The 26,037-nt window shown below is 31.2% G+C and overlaps 1 protein-coding gene across 1 annotated transcript in view; it reads left to right on the forward strand.

Annotated features, from left to right (window-relative positions):
* LOC148602107 (uncharacterized) overlaps nucleotides 1-25,518 on the forward strand; it is a 42,468-nt gene extending 16,950 nt beyond the window's left edge. The window contains exon 2 of the transcript XR_015917194.1: nucleotides 24,490-25,518. The gene's annotated coding sequence lies outside the window, so the exon portion shown is untranslated. The remainder of the gene's footprint in view (nucleotides 1-24,489) is intronic.
* The last annotated feature ends 519 nt before the right edge of the window (nucleotides 25,519-26,037 follow it).

Raw genomic sequence — 26,037 nt, forward strand, 5'->3', positions numbered from 1 at the left:
CAATAAGTCCCACAAGTGTTGTTAAATAAAAATAATCTATGTTGTGAAGTGGCTCAAATAAAACGTCAAGAAGGCTTATCAATGTGTGAATGATAGCCACGTTTAAAATGTAAAAAAGGAACTAAATACAAACAAAATATGAATAAAACGTAACAAAATAGATAAATTTGAGCCAAAATTTACGGCCTTCGTCAAGGGCAAAGAGTACTGAAAATAAAATTGTTAATCCCTACCACAGAGACAAGGTGCCCTTCAAAATTGAACATTATGTGATATGTATCAAGTTCAAGATCAAAATTACAAAAACGAAAAGTAGTAAAAAAACAGGATTATGGTGACTAAAAACTGCGGGTTTTGACATTCATTCCAAAGGGTTGGGCAGTCCCGAAAAGCTGATAATATGACGTTCCAGGAACTTTCGATATTTCGCGCCTAAATATATTTTCAACATACCTTCATCACCTGCGTATGGAGTGTACATATCACAACTTTTACGTTATGCCAGAGCTTTCCGAAACTACGCAGACTTATTGTATCGCGCTAGAACTCTACTAAATAGGCTTCTGGAACAGAGTTATGTTGCTACAAAATTGAAGTCATCACTACACTCATCATCATCACATTTATCTATTTTTGTTACGTTTCATTCATATTTTGTTTGTATTTAATTCCTTTGTTTCCTTTTAAACGTGGCTATCATTCACACATTGATTATTCTTGTTGTAAATTAAGTTGCATTATTGTAGCCCCACGTTTGATACTGATTCTGTAGTTTCAGTGTTTATAGGGTTTAGCAGGTTGTGCTTTGGCAATTTTCAGTATAAATCATATGATACAAAGCTCGTAGTCAAACAATGGTTTTGTATCCAAATTGATTAAGAATATGAAAATAATTTAATCCTCCAAAATGTGGCCATATTTCTTGAAACAAAATAACGAATCACACTATGACTAAGAACATAAAAAGAAAACAATATTATAATGATATATTTGTGTCTCAAATTATAATAAAGTGCATAAAGGTGTGATCAAAATACTTAACGGAAGATAAAATCAAAAGTCAATTCCACAATGACATGTACGGAAAGAGGTGTATGTACTGTCTATTACAAGTAACATCTTCCTGAAGTTACTTCTTTTTTTATTTTGTATTAGATAATTGTCGGCTTTTACCACACTCGTCTCTTATGAAGAGACATCTACAGTGCATTATTATGCAATCGTACTTCAAGTGGGGTCCAAAATTGAACAGTCATTAATCTTCAGAAAACTACCATTATAATAAAAGAATGTTTAAGTCAAGTTAAAGTGGTGCCGTTTAGAACAACAGTCTGTGAATACTACACTCACGACCTGAATCAATACCAAGACTTCACCCGAAAGTCCTACAAAAATAGTCGCTCTGTAACTCAACAAATCACATATGCATTTTCACTCCTTACCCCTTATTCGTACCTGTAATGACTTGAAATATAGGTCAACTTGGCGCAGGTTCTATTCAATATTATGTCAGATGTTTATTTCAAAGCGATAATTGTTTTTGATGCAAATGCACAAAGTTTAATTATTACCTCATCATTTTGGAACCAATTATATAAATAATGAACGCCCCTCGTTAGAAATGTTGCACCATTACCACTCGTTCGATGATAAAATCTGCACGTACCTATTGTTACAGTGACGCCTGACTAAACCAAACATTTGATAATTCGAAAAACTGTCCGAACGATACATTTTTGAAAGAGCGTTATTATCAATTAAAATATACTTCAAACCTTTGTAAACCAAACCAATATCTCAACCGAACAAATTTAAAAATCAAAAACGTGTTTCTGTTTAGCTAGGTTGCACTATATATAGTTCATGCAAACTATTTATTTGCACATGTTGATTAATAACTTTGCAATTTCAAAGATAATCGAGGATAAAAAAAAAAGTACAATACGCCATTACCACTATTTCTGATTTGTATTATGAAATATGTTACTTTCAATGAAAAATAATTGAATTGTCTTTTTAAAATAACAATACAGCAGTGGAATATAGCATTCTAATCTACATATATATAATTCATAAACAAATCTAAATGGGGGGCAACAGCGGTATATTATTAACCGAAACGCATGGATCAACATTATTTGTTTAATCATGAATACTGATTTATGTTTTTAATATTGTGAAACAGAGTAGCTATTTCGAAGGTACAAAAGAGAGAATACTTAGACAATACAATGCTTGAAATACTGAAAGGCCAGTACACGACGAACAAATCACAAAACAATAACCATAAGATTAACGAACGCGTGCACTTACACTAACAGATCCCCATAAAACATTGGGAATGAATTCGTTAGTTCCGGAAGAAAAAAAAACAACTTCTTATGAAACATATATATATAAACTTTTAATGAAACAAATATCCCTTTGAAGAAAGAATGCAGTAAAATCTAAAATTAATGATAAGTTGCATACACCCTGTAAGTATTTTTTTCCGACGCAGTTGGTGTAGTTTCGTTTTTTACCCTTTGACTTTAAGCCTGCTCTTCTGTGGAAACGCAAGTTACCTGATCGTAATTCTGTTTCCCGATTGGCCATATACTTAGTGGCGTTCAAATACTGTATCGAAAATTTGAATTGCGTGCCATGTGTTATTTGAAAGAAATGTAAAATTACACTGCGTCCGTTATCTTTTTTTAAAGATAATACTTTTTAATATGGCATATTCCGATTAAAGTAATTCATACACCAAGGCAAATAGAACGTTTTAATGTGATAGAAGGCTACCAATGGCAAATAAAGTGACGGTCATATTTAGAATATTATACTTTTGAATATGATTGATTTTCTGTAGATTTCACTTATTTATTGATATTTAATTCTTGAACTTATCGAATATTGCCCACAAAGTTCAAGACTTATTTTGTAGCTTGTATTTATCAGCACGGTAATTCTGATGGAAGCGATCAGTTATATGCGCTTAAACCCGAATTAAACCGGCCACCCCTTCCGAAATGCATATACGAAGTCAGGACCAATGCGATGGCTTCTATTTTCCCGGTTTTTACCCTAATACTGCAATTTATTCATTCTTTTTACTACTGCTTAGATTTTATAGGCTGTTTGTTATTACCTATTTTCAATATTTGTTGTGTGGGTCTGTTTTCCATGTCTGGTCTTTTTCCCTGGATTACATTCTTTTTTTTTACCGCTATAACCTTGGTTCTAAATTCCGGATTCAGACCAATTCTGTGACAAATATTTTAAAACTTTTTTTTTAAAGTTTTCACATGATTTTCCGGTTTTAAATCGTTGTACATGCAGGTAAAAATGTGTGTATCTCCAAGATTTAATATGTTCAAAGGAAAACACACATAATGAAACCAAAATTAAATCTGCTAAAATTAAATAAGATTTCAATTATTCATGATATTTTCTTAACGTTCCTTTAGAAAAAAAATATTTTGAACGTCATCTTCTTGCAACCTCCCTTATAAAACTTCAATATATACTCGTTTCAAGCCAACACAAAGTATAAACATAAATGAACAGTCATTGGAATTTTCAAAACGGTCTGATCGATACTGGTATAGTTTTTCTTGCTGCAACACTAATGGTTTTTGGTATTGTAATTCATTTTTCTTTATTTTCTTTAATAATTATTGTTTCTTTTATCTTCTTTCAACACTGACTAGTTTTAAATTCAATATATCTTATTCCTTCTGTGTTGTAAGAATTTCAAATTGAAAAGACGTAAGAATTACATGTTGTAGATTGAATTTGCATGTTATTGTATTTCAAACAAGGCCTCTTGCTCAGATTAGTGAAATTGAATTAAGTTTTCCTTTCATTTAAGTTTAAATCTATTGATTAGCGCATCTGAGTTATTGGTAACATCACGCTATGAACAAATTCATTTAATATTCCCTTCGAATTTACTTTGTTTTAATATGCCAAATAAACAGAGCAGAATTTTCATAGTTGCATTATTTTTGAGCTGTAAAAATGTCTCGTAGAATTTTATGCTGTGAAAATGACAGTATATCAAAGGTATTTAAAACGTCTATTTGAAAGTAGAAGTTTTCTCGTTTTAGATTAAATAATTCTTCCATAAAAGGCAATATTTGCATATTTTTTTTTTGGTTTTGCAACTGTCATTAAACGCACGAAGGTCATTTGTTTCGCTTGATTTCAGGGATTGAGAAGTTAATTACAAATTAATATTATCATTGTTCTAATGTTTGTGCGTGTACATTGGGAATAGAAGCCGTGAAATAAATAGTGTATGTCTGTTGTTTAAATACATAGCTTATCGATGTTTACATGAACAAAAAAACCTTACAATTTGCGATATTAACACAATTAGTGCATTAAAGAATTTTTTCATTCTAACTTGAATACTGTAGATTAATAACAGAACAAAACTTTAAGACTAGAAACGTAAACAGTTTATTGTAATTATTACTACACAGTTTCAAAGTTTTGTTTTCACGTTTAGTGTATATAATAAAAGTTAAAAGAAGAAAATGATTATCTTCGTTTATCAAATATATTTTTTAAATCACTGTTTTGTTGAAAAAAGTAACAATAAAAAAAGAACAAGAACAAGAACAAACATATCAAGCGAATACAATTATGCACGGTAACTAAGGGAAATAACTCTGTAAAATCATTAAAACATTTTATCTTGTGACGTTCTGATATAAAACTTAAAGCATTTTAATGATCAAGATCTATGTTGATGAACCTGTTATATGTTCATTGGAATTATTCCCATGTGGTTAAAAAATGTTGAAATTTATATATTTTGCTTCCTGTATCTACGAAAAGAGCTGAATATAATTTGAAGAAATCTGAAAAAATAATGTTTTGAGAAGATATTAGGTACTCCCGTTAGCATATTGGGACTGCATGATTTAATTTAATGACTGAAATTGTGAAAGAATTATTATTATAACTACAAAATGTTAAAAATACATCTGTTTAAATTTGGAGGTTCTGTTAATACATGACATTAACACATGGTTGCATTTCAATGATTTAAAAAGAAAACTGGAATACAACTTTTTTTTCTGACAGGTTCATTTTTGACCATCTACGAAAGTTCTTTGTCTATATTAGTTTAAGATTTCACGTTTTGTTTTTCAATCACACAAACAGCATACATTGTATGACTGGAGCCCGTTGTTAGAATTTAATCAGTATATGGTTTACTGAGTGTCGTTTTGTGACGTCAAGAACTTGAATAAGTTAGACTAATGATTTAAAAGCCTTTCTCAATATAAAGTCAACACAATTTAATATTTGTTTTATCGCACGTAAATTGACATTACAGTAACACTGTTATTGGTTTCAATATAGACATTTCGAATTAAATTTGGACTTCCATTTACAATAATGTATTGATGCACGCAATAGCAGCTGCTGTAACATTTATTATTTAAAATATATAGGAAAACACCGACTTTAAATCTATTCTTAAAATTGTTGTAAATATCGTTTTCCTCTACGATGCAATAAGTATTTTTGTGAACCACAATTAGATTAAATATATTGAATTTGGAATATAAAAAAATAAATATTAAGTTTTGTATCAGTATCAGTTGTCTACATGCAAAATTGATATACTTAAAACCTCACGTCATTTAAAGCGGTTGACAATAATCTATATCAACATTTGAAGTATCGAAAAAGAATTTAAGATCATTTTCTATATCAGTTGATACAAACAAAAAATTATCAGGATTTACTTCTCATCCCTCTTGAGTGGATTTAAACTTATCACTTTTACCATTTTGCATCTCCTATTTTGACTTCAATAATTATCAATTTGAGTTATTAAATGAGGGAGTAGGTGGTATCAAGTTAGTTGAGCTTCGTTCGCATTTTTTTACCTTTTTTGGTGTTACCTTTTTGAATATCCATTTCCAATAGTTGCAGGTAGTTATACATATTATAGTAAATGAACCACCGACAGTTGTATCAACTCGATCTTTGTTTTTAATGTCGTGCTTTCCCATACACATTTCATACCACGTTCGGTAATTCCTAAACTCCAGATTTCTAGTTTCTAATTTTAACTCGTAAACTGCATGTTACGGTGTACAAAATGTATCCAACTACACCATGAGAACCTATTTGTTCAACGTCTCCTAGTTTTCCTTTTCTCTTTTGTCTACTCCGAACTTGAGTATTTATGAGCAACTCAGTTGATTTTTTTAGAACAGCGGAGGGCACTTACCCCACAGGTGCACCTGGTTCATTCTCCCAATTTTTAGTGAAGTCCGAGTTGCTTATTTACTTTTGTTACATTGCATGTATAAGTTTATGTTCTTTGTTGTATGTGTCTGTTTTCCCTGTCTGGTCTTTGTCCTATGATAACTTTCTTTTGATTTCTTGATTCTTTGTTCCCTTGATTACTATTCCTCTGGTAAAAACCCATTCCATAGAGTCTCAAGAGCAAGTGCATCATATTCCATCATAAATCCCTTTTCTGTATAGTAATATAAATGTAAAAGGAAACGTACATTTATATAATTCAATTCATTTGAATTCGTGTTTTGTTTCATTCCATTTCAAGATATGTTATTTAGTACAGATATCATAATCGGTTTTAGAATGGGGTCTGTTGTTTTGCTGATTGGTAAATTGGTAAAATATTGTAACAGATTAAAGAAAACGATATAATTCAGTCTTCATATCAAAGATTGATTTGACTATAGTCTTTCATTATATTCTTCAAAGATATTTAATCATTGCAAATAATACCTACTTCTAAGGATTTAATAAACCAAATGATTAATCTTAATCCTTAACTACATATCAACCATTCTCCTGGGTGCAATATTCGTTTGGAAGACACATTACTTAGAGAATGATAAAGATCTTATGTGTCTAAGGAGCCATTGGTAATCAAATTACTAAATTAAATGATAGCCCTCAATGAAAATGGATATAATGAAATGTGACGACAATAAAGCCATGTTATTTTCTGACTTTCGGGTAAAGATATTTATCAAGTGTATAACAATTTTATATTGCAGTTTTTAAAACAGTCACATATTGCATGGAACTGAGTCTGGTTTTCTTTGGCACTTTTACCGCATTGACAAAAAGGCTGTATTTGCTTGTTGATTAATACAATATAAAGATTTTGAAAAAGTATACGTCGAAATTGCATTTGCAATATAGAATTTGAGTCTAATTGAGTCGATTATACATAAAAACTGCATAGAAATAATAATGTAAAAATAAAAATACAAAAAAATAATCTAAATCGGCGGCGACAACAATAACAACAACATTTGATGCCAAGAAAATAGAGATCAAATTCAAAAGACAATTAGATCTCTTCGTAGTTGCAGTATGTGTTAAACTAAAATAAATTCATGACATTCATGAAACAAAAGATTTTATTCTTCATCTGATGTTATAAGCAGTTATTACTACAAAGTATATAAACTATTTTTGTTTACAATATCAAAAAACCTTAATAAGCACGTCAAAGGGAACCTATTCCTTTGATTTCTATAAAACAAAGGACTTCCGAATTGATGTGGCTTCATAATAATAGTATTTTATGTAAACTATCGAGGAAAGTATGTAACAAATTGTTACAACAGGGGCTTATTATTTTCTACTGACTGCTTGTGTCCTAGTGTGAGTTAGTACAGTTGTCTATGGTAATTCTATTTTAGCTAAAAGCTTTGGACAATGAACGTTTTAGGAGAAAATATTTATGAAATGAAAGTTATTTACACCAGAAAACATACTTTAGAAAGTGTATAAAATGTGAATTTTAAGAATAAACAAACAGTGTTTAATATTACAATGGCAACTTTTTTTTATAAAGTTAACTAACTGCTTTACAAAATGGCAAATACAAATTTCGATTGTTTCTCTTTTTCTTTTTTTAATGTATTGAGTTTTTAACTTGTAATATCCATAAAAATGAAGCAAACACATATAACAGAACATAATGCGATGGTAACTCGATAATACAATGTTAAAAAATCTACTTATACGCTCGTCTTAGTCAAATCTTAAATTCTTTAACATTTAAACTGTCATTTCAAAATAAATTCAATAGATTTATGTTATTAATAAATACTTTTAAAACTGATTGCTCCATCCATTCAAAATTCTCATCCTATCGTACACTAACCCCTCCTCATCCCCCATCTCCCATATGCCATAGAATGAGGAGTTGTCCCAATACAAGTACTGTATTACAGTACTTGTATAGGATAAACTTCCCATTTTATGGGGTATGGGGCAACGAGGCATGAGGGTTGGAGAATGGGGGATGGAACAATGGGGAGTGGGGCATGGGAAATGGGGCAATGGGGGAATGGGGCTATTGGGAATGGGGCATGGGGCAATGGGGCAATTGGGAAGTTTATCCCATACAGGGACTGTATGATATGAAAGAGTAATCAAGGAAACCAAGGTTATAGCGGTAATCAAAAGAATGTAATCCAGGGACATGGAAAACAGACATACACAACAAAGAACATAAAGTAACTAAAATCATACATACAAAGTAACAAAAGCAAATGCGCAACTAGGACTCCACTAAAATCATGGAATATGGACCAGGTGCACCGGTAGGGTAAGTGTCTTCTGCCTTTCTAGAAACACCCGCCGAGTTGCTCATAAAAATCAAGTCCGGGGTAGACGAAAGAGAAAAGTAACACTATGACACGTTGAACAAATCAGTTTTCATGGCGCAGATTGATACACCGTAAAGATCCACGAGTTCATGACTTGTAATGATAGCATTGTATTTTTTTAATATACCAAGTCATGTTTCATTTTTTCTTATGTCTTACTCGGTAGTGCAAAACTTATGATGTACCAAATACTGCTTTTTACCGTTAAACTCATTTAAATCTATAAATGATACAAGCTAGTTCGTACTGGTATTAGACGAATGCTTAATATCGCCGCATTATTTTCCTGTACAATGTAATCTACAAAGCTGCATAGGAATTCATACATCTGAAAGATTGAATGGAGAAAGAATATTACACGTCAATGTATATGACAGCGCTTATATATATCATTCCGTGCGATTCTTCATATTTCTGTATCTATCATCTTGCGTACGATCTAATAAAACGAAAGATTAATTTTCATGCTACAAGTCTAATCAGACATATTCCCATCGGCCCGATTATCATTTTCAGCCGAGAAATGTTATTCATCATTGAAACAAGTACATGATGTACAAACTTGGGCCATTTAAATTAAACTAAGCGTAAAATATGATCATCAAAATAAAGTAATTAAATTCAATCTGAAGCAGTAAGAAAATTAAACTTTGATGATTTTGTATATCTGCACAGGGGGGTAGTAATGCAATGACGTGTCCTTCTACTAAACCCTGAAGCCGAAGTTGAAATAGAAATAAAGAAAGAAAAGTTATCGGCACTTAAATCGCTTGTGTATTTAACTACGACTTAAGTAACCTTCCAGCTAAGAATAATGCAGAATGTGATGCATGATTCGAAAGCCTACATATTTTTTTTTTTATTTTTGATACATGTATGTGTTTAAAATGCTTAAGTAGACAGAAAATAACATGTAAATTTCCATATTAGCCTTGTTCATGAAATATATGAATGATATAGAATATAATGTTTAATTCAAAATTGAGGGATGAAACTCTGTGACTTAAAAGCAATAGAAAGAATTAGATTTTCAATGTAAATTATCTCTTGAGAGCAGACGGATTGGAATGAATAATTATACATCATTATGTAGAACTATAAAGACATTCATATTTACAAAGATAATAATCTGTAGACTTTTTGGGGTGCATAACATATTACATCGTACAAAGACAGATCCTTAAAGGTTAAAATACCACCTCATTAAATTTAAATCACTGAGTTAAATAAATAAGTTTGTTTAAACAGATTGCTTTGCATAAATCTGTTCTTCTATCTAACAGTGGATGGTTCGTGTGTTTCTTTTTGGCAAATTACGTGCTGTAATTTAGTCTAGATTTAACGATTTTTTTTTAATTCGAAACTTATTGCAATGGTTTTATTATTTAGAAACATTTTTAACAATCATGAAACAACATTATTTTCAACTTAAATTACAAATTCACACATGTAGTACAGACTATTTGTTTATATGTAACGTTTTATTTTTACTTCCGGAAATATATTTATTAATTGTGGTTGGATTTCAGGGTCATTCGAAGTTCTTATATTTACATCCCCGAAACGTGCTTGAACATGCAAAATAGTTGACGTTTAGTAGAAACTATAACGATTTACATAAACGCGGTTAATATGTGTTACTACAGTTTATTTCCCATGCACTTAACGTAATGCGTGTAAGGTTCACTAACTAAGCTAATTAACGAATAAACGCATATTTTTTTATTCACTATATCAACTATTAAATCTGATTTAATTGATTCAAAAAAGCAAAACCTTCCTTTGTAAACGTCGTAAAAAGAAACTCTAATAAAACAACCCCGGAACAAAATTGCTCTTAGGAACATGCAATAATTGAACTTTAAACAATTAACTGAGGTAGTTAGATGTCTCTGTTTAACATGGAAACTGTGTGCGCTTCAGTGTTTTGGTTTCCTGTTAAGTAAAAAAAATAGATATACGTTCATGGCAGTATTAAAGTATGGGCATGGATTTTCATCCTAAGCCTTGGAGGACTAGACATAAATTTCCGCCAAGATGTTCCAAACTGGTGGTATTGTTATTGTGTTTATTGCAGACGTCAATGTCGCTTCGAAGTGGAATTGTCCATATAATGTAGTTATAGGACAGTATCTTGCTGAGATAGAAAGTTTAGCTAGAACAATGAAAGAGCAATACAATCGATGATAAATTAGAGAATAGGTATAGCGAATACTTCAAAGTGTCAAAGAAATAACTACCTACCGAAATGAAATTGTCAGTCCAAGGGCCATCCATTTGGTCTTCAATGAACGACGAGGAAATCCTCACACCACTAGGCAGGTAGCCCCAAAACATCATTATACAAAGGTGCAAAGAAGCAGTTGCACCTATATACTCAAGTAATATAAAAATACACTAAATGTATGCTGTTCACTAGTTTATTCGTAAACTATTTTCTTCATCTGTTTTGGTTTTTGATATAATATAATCCAATTCCTGTCCATTTATTTGTCACAACTTACTGATTAGGAAAACATGCTTGGGTAAAACTAGCTGATATAAATCAAACACATGATATAAACCATGATCTATCATCCCCATGTCCTATATTTCATTGTCCTTATCCCCATTCCCGTTGAGAATTCCCCCTCCTTATCCCAATCCCCGTTGAGAATTCCCCCATAAGAAACCCCATTGCATTTTTCTTATTACATATTTACATTATCAAATTTATAATTTTGAATTCTTCATCATTTAATCTGTTATTTTTTAATAAAATGTAATTACGTTTTCATATAAATAAATTCTTTAATAAATAATGTTTATATCATATATCAAATGGCTAACAATTTATCTCTGTCTACATGGCAGACCTAATATGGTATGGAGTTTCAAACAAAACCAGTACTACCGCCAGGTAATTTCACAAATGCGTAGTTTAAGTTGCTTTCAAAATCCGAAAACTCCACTTAAGATACCAAGATAATACATTTAAAGGTGTTTGCACAGTATTTGGAATATCCATTTAACACTGATATTATGATATTATTCATTTATCTATTATAACAAACATATGTTTGTACAAGGAATACCACCTCCAACACCTGTCACGTCAACTACAGGACAGTAACCATTGCAGCCAGCTCCACCCCACCCCCTCAAATATGTCACCTTGGCAACATGGACCACATCATGGACATCAACCTCCATAAATATAAATATATTTTATTATGAGTACACTCATCATTTTGTCAAAGATAAAAAAAATATGTTGGAGATATCCCTTAGCATAACGTAGCCTCAAATAATTAATAGGTAAAGAATGGGTTGAAAAGTTTTTTTTTTGTTTGCCATTACGATTTTGTATGTAGATCGTCTCTGTTCCTTTTTTCCGTTCAGTTACTTGGATTGTTTTGTTTCTACTCGATACATTTTGGTGTTCATATCTCTATATACAAGATGACTTTAGACCTTTTCGACAAAACGACGCAGTAGATTGGATCTGTTTTCATATTTTTTTCACATGCAATAGTTTATGGCTTTAATCAATTCCAGGTCATTTCATTTCTCTTACACCACTGTCACTGTTTATTAAGACTGAATATTATATTGTATTCAGGTCCTTTTATTTACTTTTATGTATTCATAATGTCTGTACTGATTCGAGAAGGTATTTTTGGTTTAAATTTTGACCAGTGACTAATTTATGTTGCCCATTTGTGTAAAAACATACCAGAAATTATCAACTGTAATGAAAGCGGGAATGAAAACGAGCTATAAAACATGACTGACCCACTATTGCTATCGGAAATCCCTGTACTTAGTCGGGACCAATGCAGTAGTTTCCAACTTTCCGATTTTTACCTTAATATTGCCATGTTTTACATTGACTTTTTATTTGACTTCTCCTTTGGACTTTATGTATCAGATGGTGTTATTTTGTTATTATTCGTCGTTGAATTTCGCATTTCCATGTTAGCTAATAATAATAGTTGTCTGATGACTGTGCTAATTAGTTGAACAATGTAAATTGCATCAGTCTTTATTACAGAGAAAATACTACACCTTAAATTATAAATGATGCGAGTACATTGGAAAACTCTCGGTTGGCTGATAAACGTAATATGTAAACTGATATCTATCTGCGTGATGTAATTATATCTAGATTACAATCGTCAGTTATGGGTCTTTCACGTTCTTTTACATCTTAAAAAAACTGCTTGCTACGACGGATCATAATTATTATCTTGCAATAATGTTACATTACCTTAAATAATTTTTTTTTATTTCTGATATAAAGCTTGATAACACCATTGAAAAATTTCGAAAATTGATCTACTACGTTATACCTGATCGATTGCAGTACGATTGTTTATTAAAATTAAAATACCACGGTATTCGTTGTTCTCATATTTTATGTATTAACCTTTTTTTAATTTCTCAACAGTAAAGTTCTCTTCCCTTCCGATAAAGAAAGATTAATACAGATTTGCTGATTTTCTTTTACCTCACAAATCTAAAACCAGATTGAACATATATGGACATTTAAATAATAGAAATTATCTAATAAAATGATCTGCGAAATAAGTTGCTACTTCCATTATGGCGTTTTTGTCTTTTAAGATTCTTTGGCAGCTCTTCCGAACTAGTAGACCAGTATGCCATTTCCTTCTATTGGGATTTATTCTGTCCTTTTCATACTCCCGACTTACTCCTCACCTTGCCTCATAATTCATTAGTTTTTCCAGACAACCCACTTTTCGTTTTGATCTTGTACTTGTTTGTTATTTATATTGCGTTTTTGTTATAGCTTTCATGTGTCTTTTTTATCATATAAATTGCTTATTTTTTGCTGATTCTCTTTCCTTTTGCTAAACTGTTTTGGACAAATCGATTGTGTGTGGATCACATCGACTTAAGCAATACTTCATACGCACAAATTGTATTTTCATCAGAATTTTGATACAATTTCGTCGATCATTTGGTGCATACACCTAATATAAACAAGTACTATGTTTAACAAATGGATAGCCGACACAGTTAAATCTTTCCCCCTTACTTATAATTTTCTACATTTCATTCAAGAAAATAACACATAGCACGTAATTTCGATACAGTTTTTTTTTTCGAACGCCGCTAAGTTATCAGAATTTGGCCAATCGGAAAACAGAATTGCAATCAGGTGACTTGCGTTTCCATGGGAAAGCGTCTTTAATGTCAAGGGGTAAAAAGCGAAAGTTTATCGACTGCGTCGGAAAAAAGAGTATAAATAGAAAGATACATTTAAGCAGTTTTTACTTCACCTTTAAGGTAAAATAATTCGTCAAATTTAAACAACAGTTGCGGGAGTGAGTTGATGTTTTGTTGCTAGATGAACACAAGTATTCCTAGTTATATAAACAAAATTCCGTGTTAGAACAATTACACATGTCGATATAAATTTACGTCTTCTAGGTACTTTTCCTCATTTCTGATTGATTGGAATTACTGAAATAACACGCGTTTGTTATCAAAAACTGGTGTTGCGAATGATTATGTAATATATACTTGCTGTAGAAAAAAAGAAAAAAAAAATACATTGAAAAAGCATCACATAATAGGTAAAGTCACCACGCGTTATCTTCATGCTTGTGATTTGCCATTTGATAACAATGCATTATCAAAGGGGTTGAAAAGTTTTTAAGAATATAATTGGTGCCAAACCTGTCTAGACATCAATCAGTATTTAACAACAATCTTCTTCAGAGAAGGTGAATTTTGCATGTTTATGTTGTGTTCTCTATCTGAAGTTAACCTTTAAAATAACCACCTGTATAAGCGAACACGGTTGCGCTTTCCCTTGGAATATCCATTAAAGCAGATGTGACTGTAGTTCATTTTTTTTATTATCAGTAAATATGTAATTGACATTGAGCTGAATAAGTTACAGTTGGTGTAAAGAAATAATTGTAAATGCTGGTTTGTTTTTTCAACTAAGAACGTGTCAAAAGGATGTTGTGTAAATACCATTGCAACGATTACACTCAGCGTAAAAGCAGTTCAGGATAAAATGCCAAATTGTCTTTATACTACTATTCAAACATTTTAGGTAAAACGGTGTTTCCTTCGTCAATAATGACCATCCTTCATACATATTTCAGCAGTATTTTTTGTTTTTATAGCATGCTTTGTTTTTAATAGATGTTGACATTATCCGATAGGTGCTGTTATGTTATTCTTTCAGTAGTAGTTAAATTCACAACGCCCATACAAGCAATAAGTATGTAGAACTTTTTTTATAATTCATATTGATCTTTTCTGGTTCCAAAGAATATAATTTTATTACAGGAAAGCTGCTATTTTAGCATCAAGAAAGTTAGAAAAGTGTAAAGTGGTTAGGGAATAATCATCTGGTCCACTAATTGTATCTATTTGCAATGTAAACTTCTTTAACAAAATACAATATAATAATATTTCTGTAAAGTTTTAAATCCTTGCTTTGTGTATCCTTAATTGGGATTCCCAACCAACTGCCAGATTCGTAGAGTGATTCTTCGCAGATCTAGAGTGGTACTTAATTACTTTATCCGCTTTGGCCAGACAAATGCATATAAAGTTTCAGCACTCATTAGAAAAGTTAAGTTGATTTTCCATGCTCCCAGTTTTTTGTGTAGTCCGAGTTACTCAATTACTTTTCATTATATGTTTTTTGTTGTGTTTGTCAGTTTTCCAGATCTGGTGTTTGACCCTTTACACTCTTTTGATTTCCGCTAGAATATTGGTTCCCTGGATACTTCTTTGACATATAATCACGCATTTAGCTCATTTTTTTTCATAAATAACGGCAATTGATAATTAGATTTCATTTTGAAAATAATGAAAACAGAAGATATTTACTAATTTAACTTTTGTTTGTTTCTTATTTTCTGCAAAAAACTCAGGATATGTATTAATCAATTTATTTTACATTTAATAACAATTTCTACGTGGATGTATTGTAAATACCTATCGAAAAAAAAACCTTTTACAAAAGGACAATTATTTAGAAACATAAAAATCCGAAGCCATTTCCATATACATATACAGAGACCTCAATTAATAAACTGTGTAGAAAACACAGTGAAGCACAATAACAAATGAAAAAAAAATATAAATAAATAAATAACAAAAAAAAATAAATAAACGAAAGACATAAATTTAAGTAGTTGGAATATTAGATCCCATAAACTACCGAAGTGGTATCAAGTGTTCCTGCAGGGTAGGCCATTTCTGCTCCCCAATGTCCGAATGTTTCCAAACCTATCATGTTTTCAATGCGCTACATGCATTTTGTTTTTCAACCAATTATGAAAATAAACTTAATACATACACACCAAAGACAAAATTACGAATGAAATAGTTCTTACAATCAATTTTGATATTTTCATATTTCAAAATATTCAAAGTGACTTCAAATAGGTGAAATATTGGACTGTTAAATTGATTTGGTTATATTCCAATCAATCATATATTTAAATTACAACTTTGAAATTAATTTAGAGATAATATCATATGTTATAGGAAATAATTTTCATATGCAATATTAAAACATCATTTCTAAGTCACAGAGATTTCAAAGCATCATTTATTTTCGAAAACAACATTTGTTGGATATATTTCATATAATCACACTTCTTAATCAAGTTCAAGCCAGTTTAGTAATTACTCTATTAATAATATATTCCATTAGGAATAATTTCTAAAGAGAGGATTCTCGACTTTAAGTGATGTTTTTTTTTTCAAATAAATTTATATTCTCCAACCTTCAAGAAATATGACAAATAGCGTTTAACAACTTGTATTGTCATTCTCCTCCTTAACACATGGTTTTGTTTATTCTATTTCCGATTCCTTTGCTATAATACGTCCGTGTATTGCAGTTTATTATTTTCATTTGTATTTTATTTGTTAACATAGTTACAGAAAATAGTGTTGATCATTATATAATTGTATAGTAAATGTAACGCAGAATTCGATATATATGTATTACCTTGTATCGTCCACACTACGCCCAATGTCTCATGGCCTGAGACATCCTCATATCTATCTATGCTTATAAATCTGAGTGACAAATCATCCCACGAAATACAAATAACGTGATAGAAATAATGTCGATTTGACTCGAAAATAACAGCTTACACAAAAATATGTTATAATTTAGATTTAAAAAAAAATGTATATGTAAAAATACCAATCAAATGAATATTGTGCAATTTGATATTCGGTACACGTGTTTCACAGAGTGACCTTTCATTGTTATAAACAAATACATAAAACATAACAATTTTCAAAAGATGACGTACAAAATGTAAAGTAACTTACCGTCTTTTACGGACTAAGATTTCAAAGAGTAATCAAGGGAACAAGGATTATAGCAGTAATCAAAGGAATGTAATCCAGGGACAACGACCAGACATGAAAATCAAGCATACATAACAAAGAACATAAAGTAACGATAATCATACATACAAAGTAACAAAAGCAAATTATTAACTCGGACTCTACTAAAAGCTGGGAGCATGGGCCAGGTGCTCCGGTAGCGTAAGCGTAAGTTCAGCTATCAACGAATATGTCTTTGAAAGAGTAATCAAGGGAACCGAGGTTATAACTGTAATCAAAAGAATGTAATCCAGGGACAAAGACCAGACATGGAAAACAGACATACACAACAAAGAACACAACGTAACGTAACTTAAACGTAACAAACATCATACATACAAAGTAACAAAAGCAAATGTGATTTACAGACATGTAAGATTAATAACAACTGTTTTGAGCAGTCAAGAAGCACTGACCGTAATTATATAGTTTATATACGGTCCCTGACTAAATATAACTTTCCACGGTCACGTCATAAATATTACAATGTACAAGTTGCTTAGATGTCGCCGGCTTTGAGTAATTACATTATTTTATAATTTTCGTTGTGGTATAATTTCAATAGTAGAGCTCTGACTTACCTGTAATTAACAAATTCAATGGACGTATTCGGTGTCAACAGGTTAAAATTATTGGAAGGAAAGCAGGGTTCTAAGAGATGTATGCCTCATCCGTATATCAGTTTAATTTCAAATCGGACTAATATTATGGTCTACAAATTAAGCATAACTCAAAACATTTCAGTCATTATTTTAGTGTTGTAAACTATCATTTTGTTTTTTTAATTGACGCAATCATTTTTTTAATTGTAATTTTACTATGAAATATCAGGACAAAAACAAGTTCTAAATGGAAAAAAAAATTAGAAAAAAAAAGGCAAAAATTGTTTTGAGTAAAAACCATTGTTGTTTCATTAGTTTATATCTCCAGAATTTCAGATAAAAAAATTTAATACCACCGTATATGGATATAATTGTCTGTAGTACATTTTATCTGTTGTAGTACATATTGTCCTTATTTTACGTCACTGGTAACTTTAAAGTATCATTTCTCTGTGCCTGCTTAATTTTATGTATCATTTTTCTGTTTTATTATCTGATGTTCGATGTTTTATTTTGTGATTCCAATATAGGTTAGGAAACTTAATGTTGTGAGTGATAGTCTCTGACTCTTAACTGGTTATATGAATATACATTTTAATTACTATAAACGTATTAATTATGCAGTTGCTAATTTTAGGCTGATTAATTCAAGTGAGGTGTCGGGTATTATTTTTGTGATCAAACAAGTTAAAACAATTTCACGAGTACTTTTTAACATGCTTTACAGTCCACCGCCAAAATAGCGTAAATTAATACGTTTACAATATACAGGAATCCTTTCTGTGTAACCATTACGATACAATATTAACCCAATAATTGGTGAAAAATTTTTTTCGCATTTGTAAGACATTACTTCGCCAATCTAAATCGACGAAATGGCTTCTTTAGTTTATTAAATAAAACTGGTCATTAGGGATATTTTACAAGTGTCAATAAAGACAGTCTCCTGTCGATAATTTAGTTCATATTAGTAAACTGTTATGTTATTGTTTTAGCCGGCAAAAGTATTTTTAAGTTTGCATTAATGAGTTCTATGACTTGTATAAAACTGACTTTGTATTGTTCATGTCAATTCTTTCTTTTTTCCATCAAAAATAGTGCTCTAACAAATCCTGAAATAAATCTCAATGAAGATGTCATGGTATTCTCTAAGCTGGCATAGTGCAGTATTGGTTTTGTTCAATTGAAATTGGCAAAATTTACAGAAGCGTTCTAAATAGGAGAATTTAGAGACATGGCATAACAATGTAGACAATACATACAGAGACCAGAAATTCCGACTGTGGACAGGCGCTAACAATGCGACTAGATTAAAGTACTTTGGTATGATCACAACCCACCCGAATTTAAATCTGGCCAATTTGAAAATAACATTACACATTTAAACAAACCTATGAATCAGTTGTCCGTTTCTGCCATTGGCACACTTCACGTTGCAAGTGATTAGAAACGGTAGGAGTCTAGCTGTTAGAGTGTAGCTCCCTAACATACTCTATTAAGTTGCAAAGTTGTCTCAAAATTATGACGGACTCATTTATTTCAATTGCCATTCACTCCCGATCTAATCAGGGTCCATGATGTAAAAAATATAGAAGTGGTAGAAAATCAGATTTAATGTTGAAGATATTTTTTTTAAAAGAAGAGCCAATCCTTCTGAAATTAAGATTCAAGCTTGTTTTAAGCATTTGCTTTGTTTATTGGTTCATTAATGAAATTACCCAATCGACTAATAAAACGTATGTACCAATTTGAAAATCTATAGCATTACAGAGACTATAAAATTCTAATGAAGTTTTCCTTTTAATATTTGATAATGTATGAAAAAATGCTAGTTATATTTGCCTTGGCAAAGCCGAAGGAAAAATGAACATCTACATCAATAACGCCTGCACAACGTCCAGTGCGCTAGATATATATAGAAGGGTCTGAAAAATTCCCAACGATGTTAGAACTCAAATTTTTGTCGTTCCCACCGCGGGACTCTAGATGAACTGCCCCGTACTACCATACATCGTGTACTAAGTTACAGCCCTAGATTAATCCTACGAGGAGGAATAACCCGGCCAGCGAAAGCTATATTTTTATATAGCCTAGCTGACCGAGTGGTCTAGGGCGCTGGACTTAGTGCAGGCGGTGTTGCCATAGATGTCACAGCGGTACGAGTTCGAGTCTCGCAGAGGGAACGACAAAAATTTGCTTCGCAAAATTGACAGTTCTAACATCGTTCTATAAGTTTACGTTATCCTCCCTGTATCAATTTGATCCGACGGAGCAGTGTAGTGAATAGAGTCGTCACATTCTGAGACGTTGTATATATATATATATATATATATATATATATTCTTTTTTTTTTTTGGGGGCATTTTTAATGTTTTAATGAAAAAAATCGTTTATATGAACTAATGTGAACCCTTCATTAAAGACAGGTGTATGTTCGCTATTTTAAGTTCCTGTATGGAATAAATTCAAAATGAGAATATGCCAAGCAGAGGAATGAGGAATATGAAAGGGATAAGATCCGGATTGTGTCTTGGGAGAAAAGGGCAGATTGGTTTTGAATAAATGTAATACAGCAGACTATTCCGGAACATAAAACTAATTTACCAGTAAATATGATAGTTGTAGTACGTATACTTTACTTAATTTATTAAGTCAGTTGTTCGTGTAACATTCATGATTTAATACAATGAAATTATGTCTTAATCTGTGATGGTTCTCGTTTTTTAATCATAAAGGTAAACCAATCCTAATTACTATGATGGACATAATATTGTATTGAGGAATCAAAAGAATCTAAAATGACTTCAAACAGGTGCTGTCTGATTCTATTCTTGTTAAAACTGGTCATAATTTAAAGAAAATATTGCTTTTTAATTATAATTAAGTGTTCTATAGAAATGTAAAAACAGTTTATTTGGCACCTGTATTGTTACAATTACAGACTGCAAGATACGACGGAAATGAAGACTAACTAGATTTTACTAAGATGATGCAGCTGCCTATAATTTAATAAATCTATGAACTAAAGTACAAACCAGCAATATTCTGTAAATCAACATATTCATGTTCTTATGTTTCTAATAGGATGTGACAAGTACAATAGACTAACACAAGATGTTGGTTTTATAGTTAGCTTAACTTGCCATGTAAAACAATCAACTTAAAGAAGAAGAGCACACTTGCCCTACCGATGCATCTGATCCATGCTCCCAATTTTTAGTGGAATCCGAGTTGTCCATGTACTTTTCTTACTTTGTATGTATTATTTTGGTTATTTTATTCTCTTTGTAGCGTGTGTCTGTTTTGCATGTCTGGTCTCTGTCTGTGTATTACATTGTTTTGATTTAGGCTAGAATCTTGGTTCCCTTCATTACTCTTTAAAATACATTCATTGACGTGAACTCTTTAATGATTCATGAAAAACATAGTGAATGCTATCGATTAAGTTCTTTCTACATGCGAAATATATATAGTGTCTGTTTGAAATCTTATTCATCAGAGAAATTAAGTCTTTGTAGTCATTAAAATGAGGGGTTATTTATCATTCTGCTATATTATTATTACTATGCTAGTTTATTGGCCGGAAAATTGCTTTTATACTACCATCGTATATAATGCTTACAGCAATGATACTTCAATTCATGACTCTTGGTATAATTAACATAAAACTCCTAACACGTTTGAATTGCTCTTTGATAGTTACTTCAATGATACATAACGATTTAGTACATTTCCTATGTGAGTTTTGTTGACGGAAATGCCGGAATTTTTAATTACTTATGTCAAACGACAGTTTAGAACATAAAAAATGATTAATGATCATAAAGTCACATATAACACGATGTGATCAAACATACCCATACAAACAAGTAGGCGAACCTAACTAAACCACCTGCATAAAAGCAGGTGTTCCAGAATGGCGAGCATAATAGCCTTTGTGATATTTTGATACAGTATTTATCAGCACAAAAATAATCCTGAACAGTGAAGAAAGAGACAATCTAAATATGTCAAACACGTCATAATCCAAATACGAAAGTGACAACAGGTGCCCCGGTGATTTTGAAACCCCATTCACGGCACATATTTTTTACAAAAAAAACTTCATATTAAAGCATTGTCCGTATCATAGATATATTAAGTCCCTCAATCTACATTTAGGCGTTGCTTTATTATGGATTATGACGTCTTTGAATCATCCCTCTCCTGACGCTTAGGTATTTTTGCCGTTATTTATCCTTATTTCTTATCATTCTTAGTTAATCAGCTAAAATGTAATAAGATATTAAATTCTTACATTAGTGTGCTATACTATATATCCTTTTAATTTCCGTTGAATGTTGGTTCAGATGATAACTCTTTACAAACATGAAGAAGGAAGATCGAATGTTTCTATTCTTTTCTTTTGTTAATAATAACTAATAGTTTACTAATAAGAACATAATAAATAATAAAATATAATTGCAGCCCAGCTTGACAAATGGCCATCCCTATCAAGGTCAGAGTTACTATTCTTTTCTTTTGTTGCTTTACTAACCCTAACCCTAACCCTAACACTAACCCTAACCCTAACCCTATCAAGGTCAGAATGTACAGGTACTACGTTTTCTTGTTTGTACACATTTTATTTTGTTTCTGGCCTTGAACTAATTAAAGGAAGTATATGGAATGAATAAACATCTTATAGTTCAGTTTTTTAAATTTTCTGTTAATTTAATATCCGTATAATTGATTTGAATAGGGGTGATTTTGTTAACTAAAGTACCTATATTTCTTTTTTGAATGACGTACTTTTTCATTTTATATAGATTGTTATCACATATCTGAATAAATACCTCTGAAAAGTCCAGAAGTTATGCCAATATGCTTTGCTTCAAATCACATTTTAAAACCCCATCAAGATATAAAAATGAAAACAGATACATTATTAAACAGAGGGAGCTGAAACGAAAATAAATAAAAAACATGATAATATTGTATTTGATTACGTTTACACCACACAATTAAACGTTTGTGTGAGATATATAGGTCTGTAATGATATTTTCAAAGACATCCGCCTTTGAAGTTTTATCCATAAAGGCGCTCGTGTCATTATTTTCTATTATAATGATATTTTTCGTTTATTGACCAGAAAATTATGTTATCACTACTAGCAGAAATAATATTAGGGATACAGTTTCTCCATAACTTATACAAATTGATGTATTTACAATAAGATAACCCTAGTAAAGTCGACTTGACCTTACTGTTCTTATCATAATTCAAGTTTAAGTGAAACACGAATAAAAATTTGCATGATCATATTATAGTGCATTTCTGTTGTGGCTCTTTTTATCCCAATACAGAGTGTTCAAATTAATGTTTCTTTCTTTACAGTTTATCACGATTTGAGGTGAACGTTAAAACATTACGAAGACTAAAGTGAAACGAAAATGTTTAGAGAGAATTAATGTTCATTTTGTGGAATATCAATTTTGCAGGGACTATTTTTTTTGTTCAGGGTAATTGTCAAAAGCGAACAATGCGAAACAAAAAGCACACCGCCACTATTGATATGTTAACAGTTTGTCAAAAAAACATGCAAGAAAAGGTTATTTGATAATGCGTTTCAAATTGTCAATAAACGCCTTTTAAATTTTATACCTTCTGCAAAAAATGGAAGATGTCAACTTGACTACATGTATCAATTGCGCAAATATATGCGAAAAATGTTTGTGTGACAACGACGATTACTTCATCAGATCGTATGTGGTAGTTAAGGTATATGTGAACACCTGAATTCGTCCAAAGTCATTTTGCAAGGATACAGGTAACTAGTACAGTCAACATAGATGACTGTACAAGTCAGAACCATTGTGATGGTTTCTAACTTTACTTTCATGTTTTTACCTTGATATTGACATTTCTTTTATGGACTTTCCCTTTTGAGCTTATAGGTTCGTTTTTTATTACCTTTCATTATTTTAGGACACGAGAAATTGCAAAGAATTTTATACATATTTGGTTTAATCCCATTTGAATGAAGCCTTATTCTCCAGGCGTCAGTTTCATAGTTTCAAAGTTTCCATCAAATTACTTTTATTGTTTATACCTTTATTTGATTTCGTCGTTCATTTCAATATTCTGAATTTGTTGCCTTTCTGTACTATACAAAGATTACATTATCATTGTCTTCGGAAATTGTTTATATTTGCAACAATAACTTTACTGACAGTCCGCATTTATATATTCATCAAACTTTGATTGCGTATTTCATATTAAATTGCAGAAAGATCGTACTGAGAATAAGTTATTTTCATTTTCATTCGAAATAATGTATGCGGGGTTTGGCTCTGGTATCAGTTTAATAATAGTAACAAAACGATTTGCTTGTCAGCTTCCTATTAAAAACGTTTATGAATATGAAAATGCATTTGAGTTGTAAGTTCCATTCAAATTGCATTTTCTAATTCAAGCATTGCATTGTTCATATCGTTAAAGAAAAGTCAATGCAAATTGTTAATGTTATATGTGTACAGTCCATCCTCCCATGCATATCACGTTTTATATAATTCTTTTTCCCCTACTTTTTCGCATCATTTAATTGTGATTAAATGAGTATGCGTCAGTTTTCATGTAATGTTGGTGATTAGGTTGCACTAACTAATCCATAAATAAATTCTACCAGTTTTGAAATTGAGTATGGAATGTATTTAAGAATATTTTGGAGTCGTGAGAATATAAGTTCTCCCAATTTAAGTCGGCGATTAAAAATACACGTGGTTACTAAATCCACCGCGGTGATTAAATTTCTGTAAGATTTGTCCCGCCAATTCATAATTTCTATTTTCTTTTTCAGATTTCTAGGAGAAACCTGTTCGTGATTTAAATAATGTCGTGACTCGAGATGGTAAAAAATTGTGTATTGAAAGTAGACGGCTTTATACATTCATTTTTACGTTCCGAAAATCAATGCGGAATTATCAATACAGTTGATCATACTTGCTTATTCTTGAGATGTAATTTAGGGTATTGTACAACCATACATTATGAACGGTTATCGGTCGTCCAAAACTTTTCGTGTTACTTTATTAATGTTATTGGTAATACTTGTGTAGCATTGACAATGTTATTTCATGACAAATGCCAAACAAGAAGAAAATAAAACCGATGCACATAATCATAACAAATGTGTCTCTTTTTGGTCAATAAATCCAGAAATCTCCATTGTCTAATTTATGAACAAGTATCTACTGGCATTTAACTCGACTAACAAAAAAAGTAAATGGCTTATACTACAAATCTGATACCGCAAAATCAATTAGAAATAGGCTTGAGCCACCCCTTCCAAGCCTTTGTAATGTATATACCGTATCTCAGTCAGATGGATTCGATTCTAAGTGTACATTGTTCCAGGCGAAAAAAAAACAACTTACAAGGACTGGAGAAGAAAGCTACAAAGAACAAGGAAATTGTCTAAGATTGAGAAAAAGGAAAAAAAACGCTAAAAGTAAAAGTTATTTTCAAGTAATGCAGTTTTCCACAAAAAAGGAAATTTGCGAATGATGCCCTGTAAAATGTTCGTTTGTCTTATATATGTATGTTACTTGATACAAAAGTACAGGAAAAATACATACTCTACAACACTGTGAAGTGTAAAAGGGTGAACATATAACTTTTGTTTCAAGGAAAAGACTAGGACTACGAATAATGGTGGGTAAAAAAGTTCTGTTACATTCTGGTGAAAGGGGTAAGATACTTAAAGTTTCATGAGAGATATTCTTAAAAAAAATTCATTCAATGTAGAACACTAAAGATTGACGAGGAACCTGAAATTCACCCAGTGTTAATCAACGATTTCAATTTTTTGCATGTTTTGTACATTTTAAATTATTTGCAAGATGAAACTAAGACACTAAAATTCCCCGAAAACAACACAAACAAAACAAACTACATACATTGAGTATACAATTTATATTTTGAATCTCATGTAATTGTTTTATTTTGATTTTATACACCTTCATTGTTTAGGAGAATAGATGACATGTGTAAAGTTGCTTTGCCATATAATCTGCAGACTTATTGCAAGTGGAACATAATAATGGAGGATGTTTTATGATATAATGTGATAGCCTTTCGGGCTACACAGTTTGACACCTAAACTATAAATTCAAAGTTTCTTACTGTTTTTAGATAAGTAACAGTTTTTGTAAGAATCGAGCAAATTCTTAAATACATGATACACCCCAAAAAAGGCTTCATGTTTTTTTTTATTTTTAAATATTATGGGTCTATATTATGAAGTGTAAAATCATTCATTTTAATCTGTCTGTTCTTAGGAGATAATTCACATTGAAAACTCAATAGTTAATACTGTTTTTCAGTATTATTTATTGGGGTATCCCTG

The sequence above is a fragment of the Perna viridis genome, chromosome 12, assembly GCF_037379345.1.
Source record: "Perna viridis isolate PV_CMFRI_1.1 ecotype Kerala chromosome 12, ASM3737934v1, whole genome shotgun sequence".
NCBI lineage: Eukaryota > Metazoa > Mollusca > Bivalvia > Mytilida > Mytilidae > Perna > Perna viridis.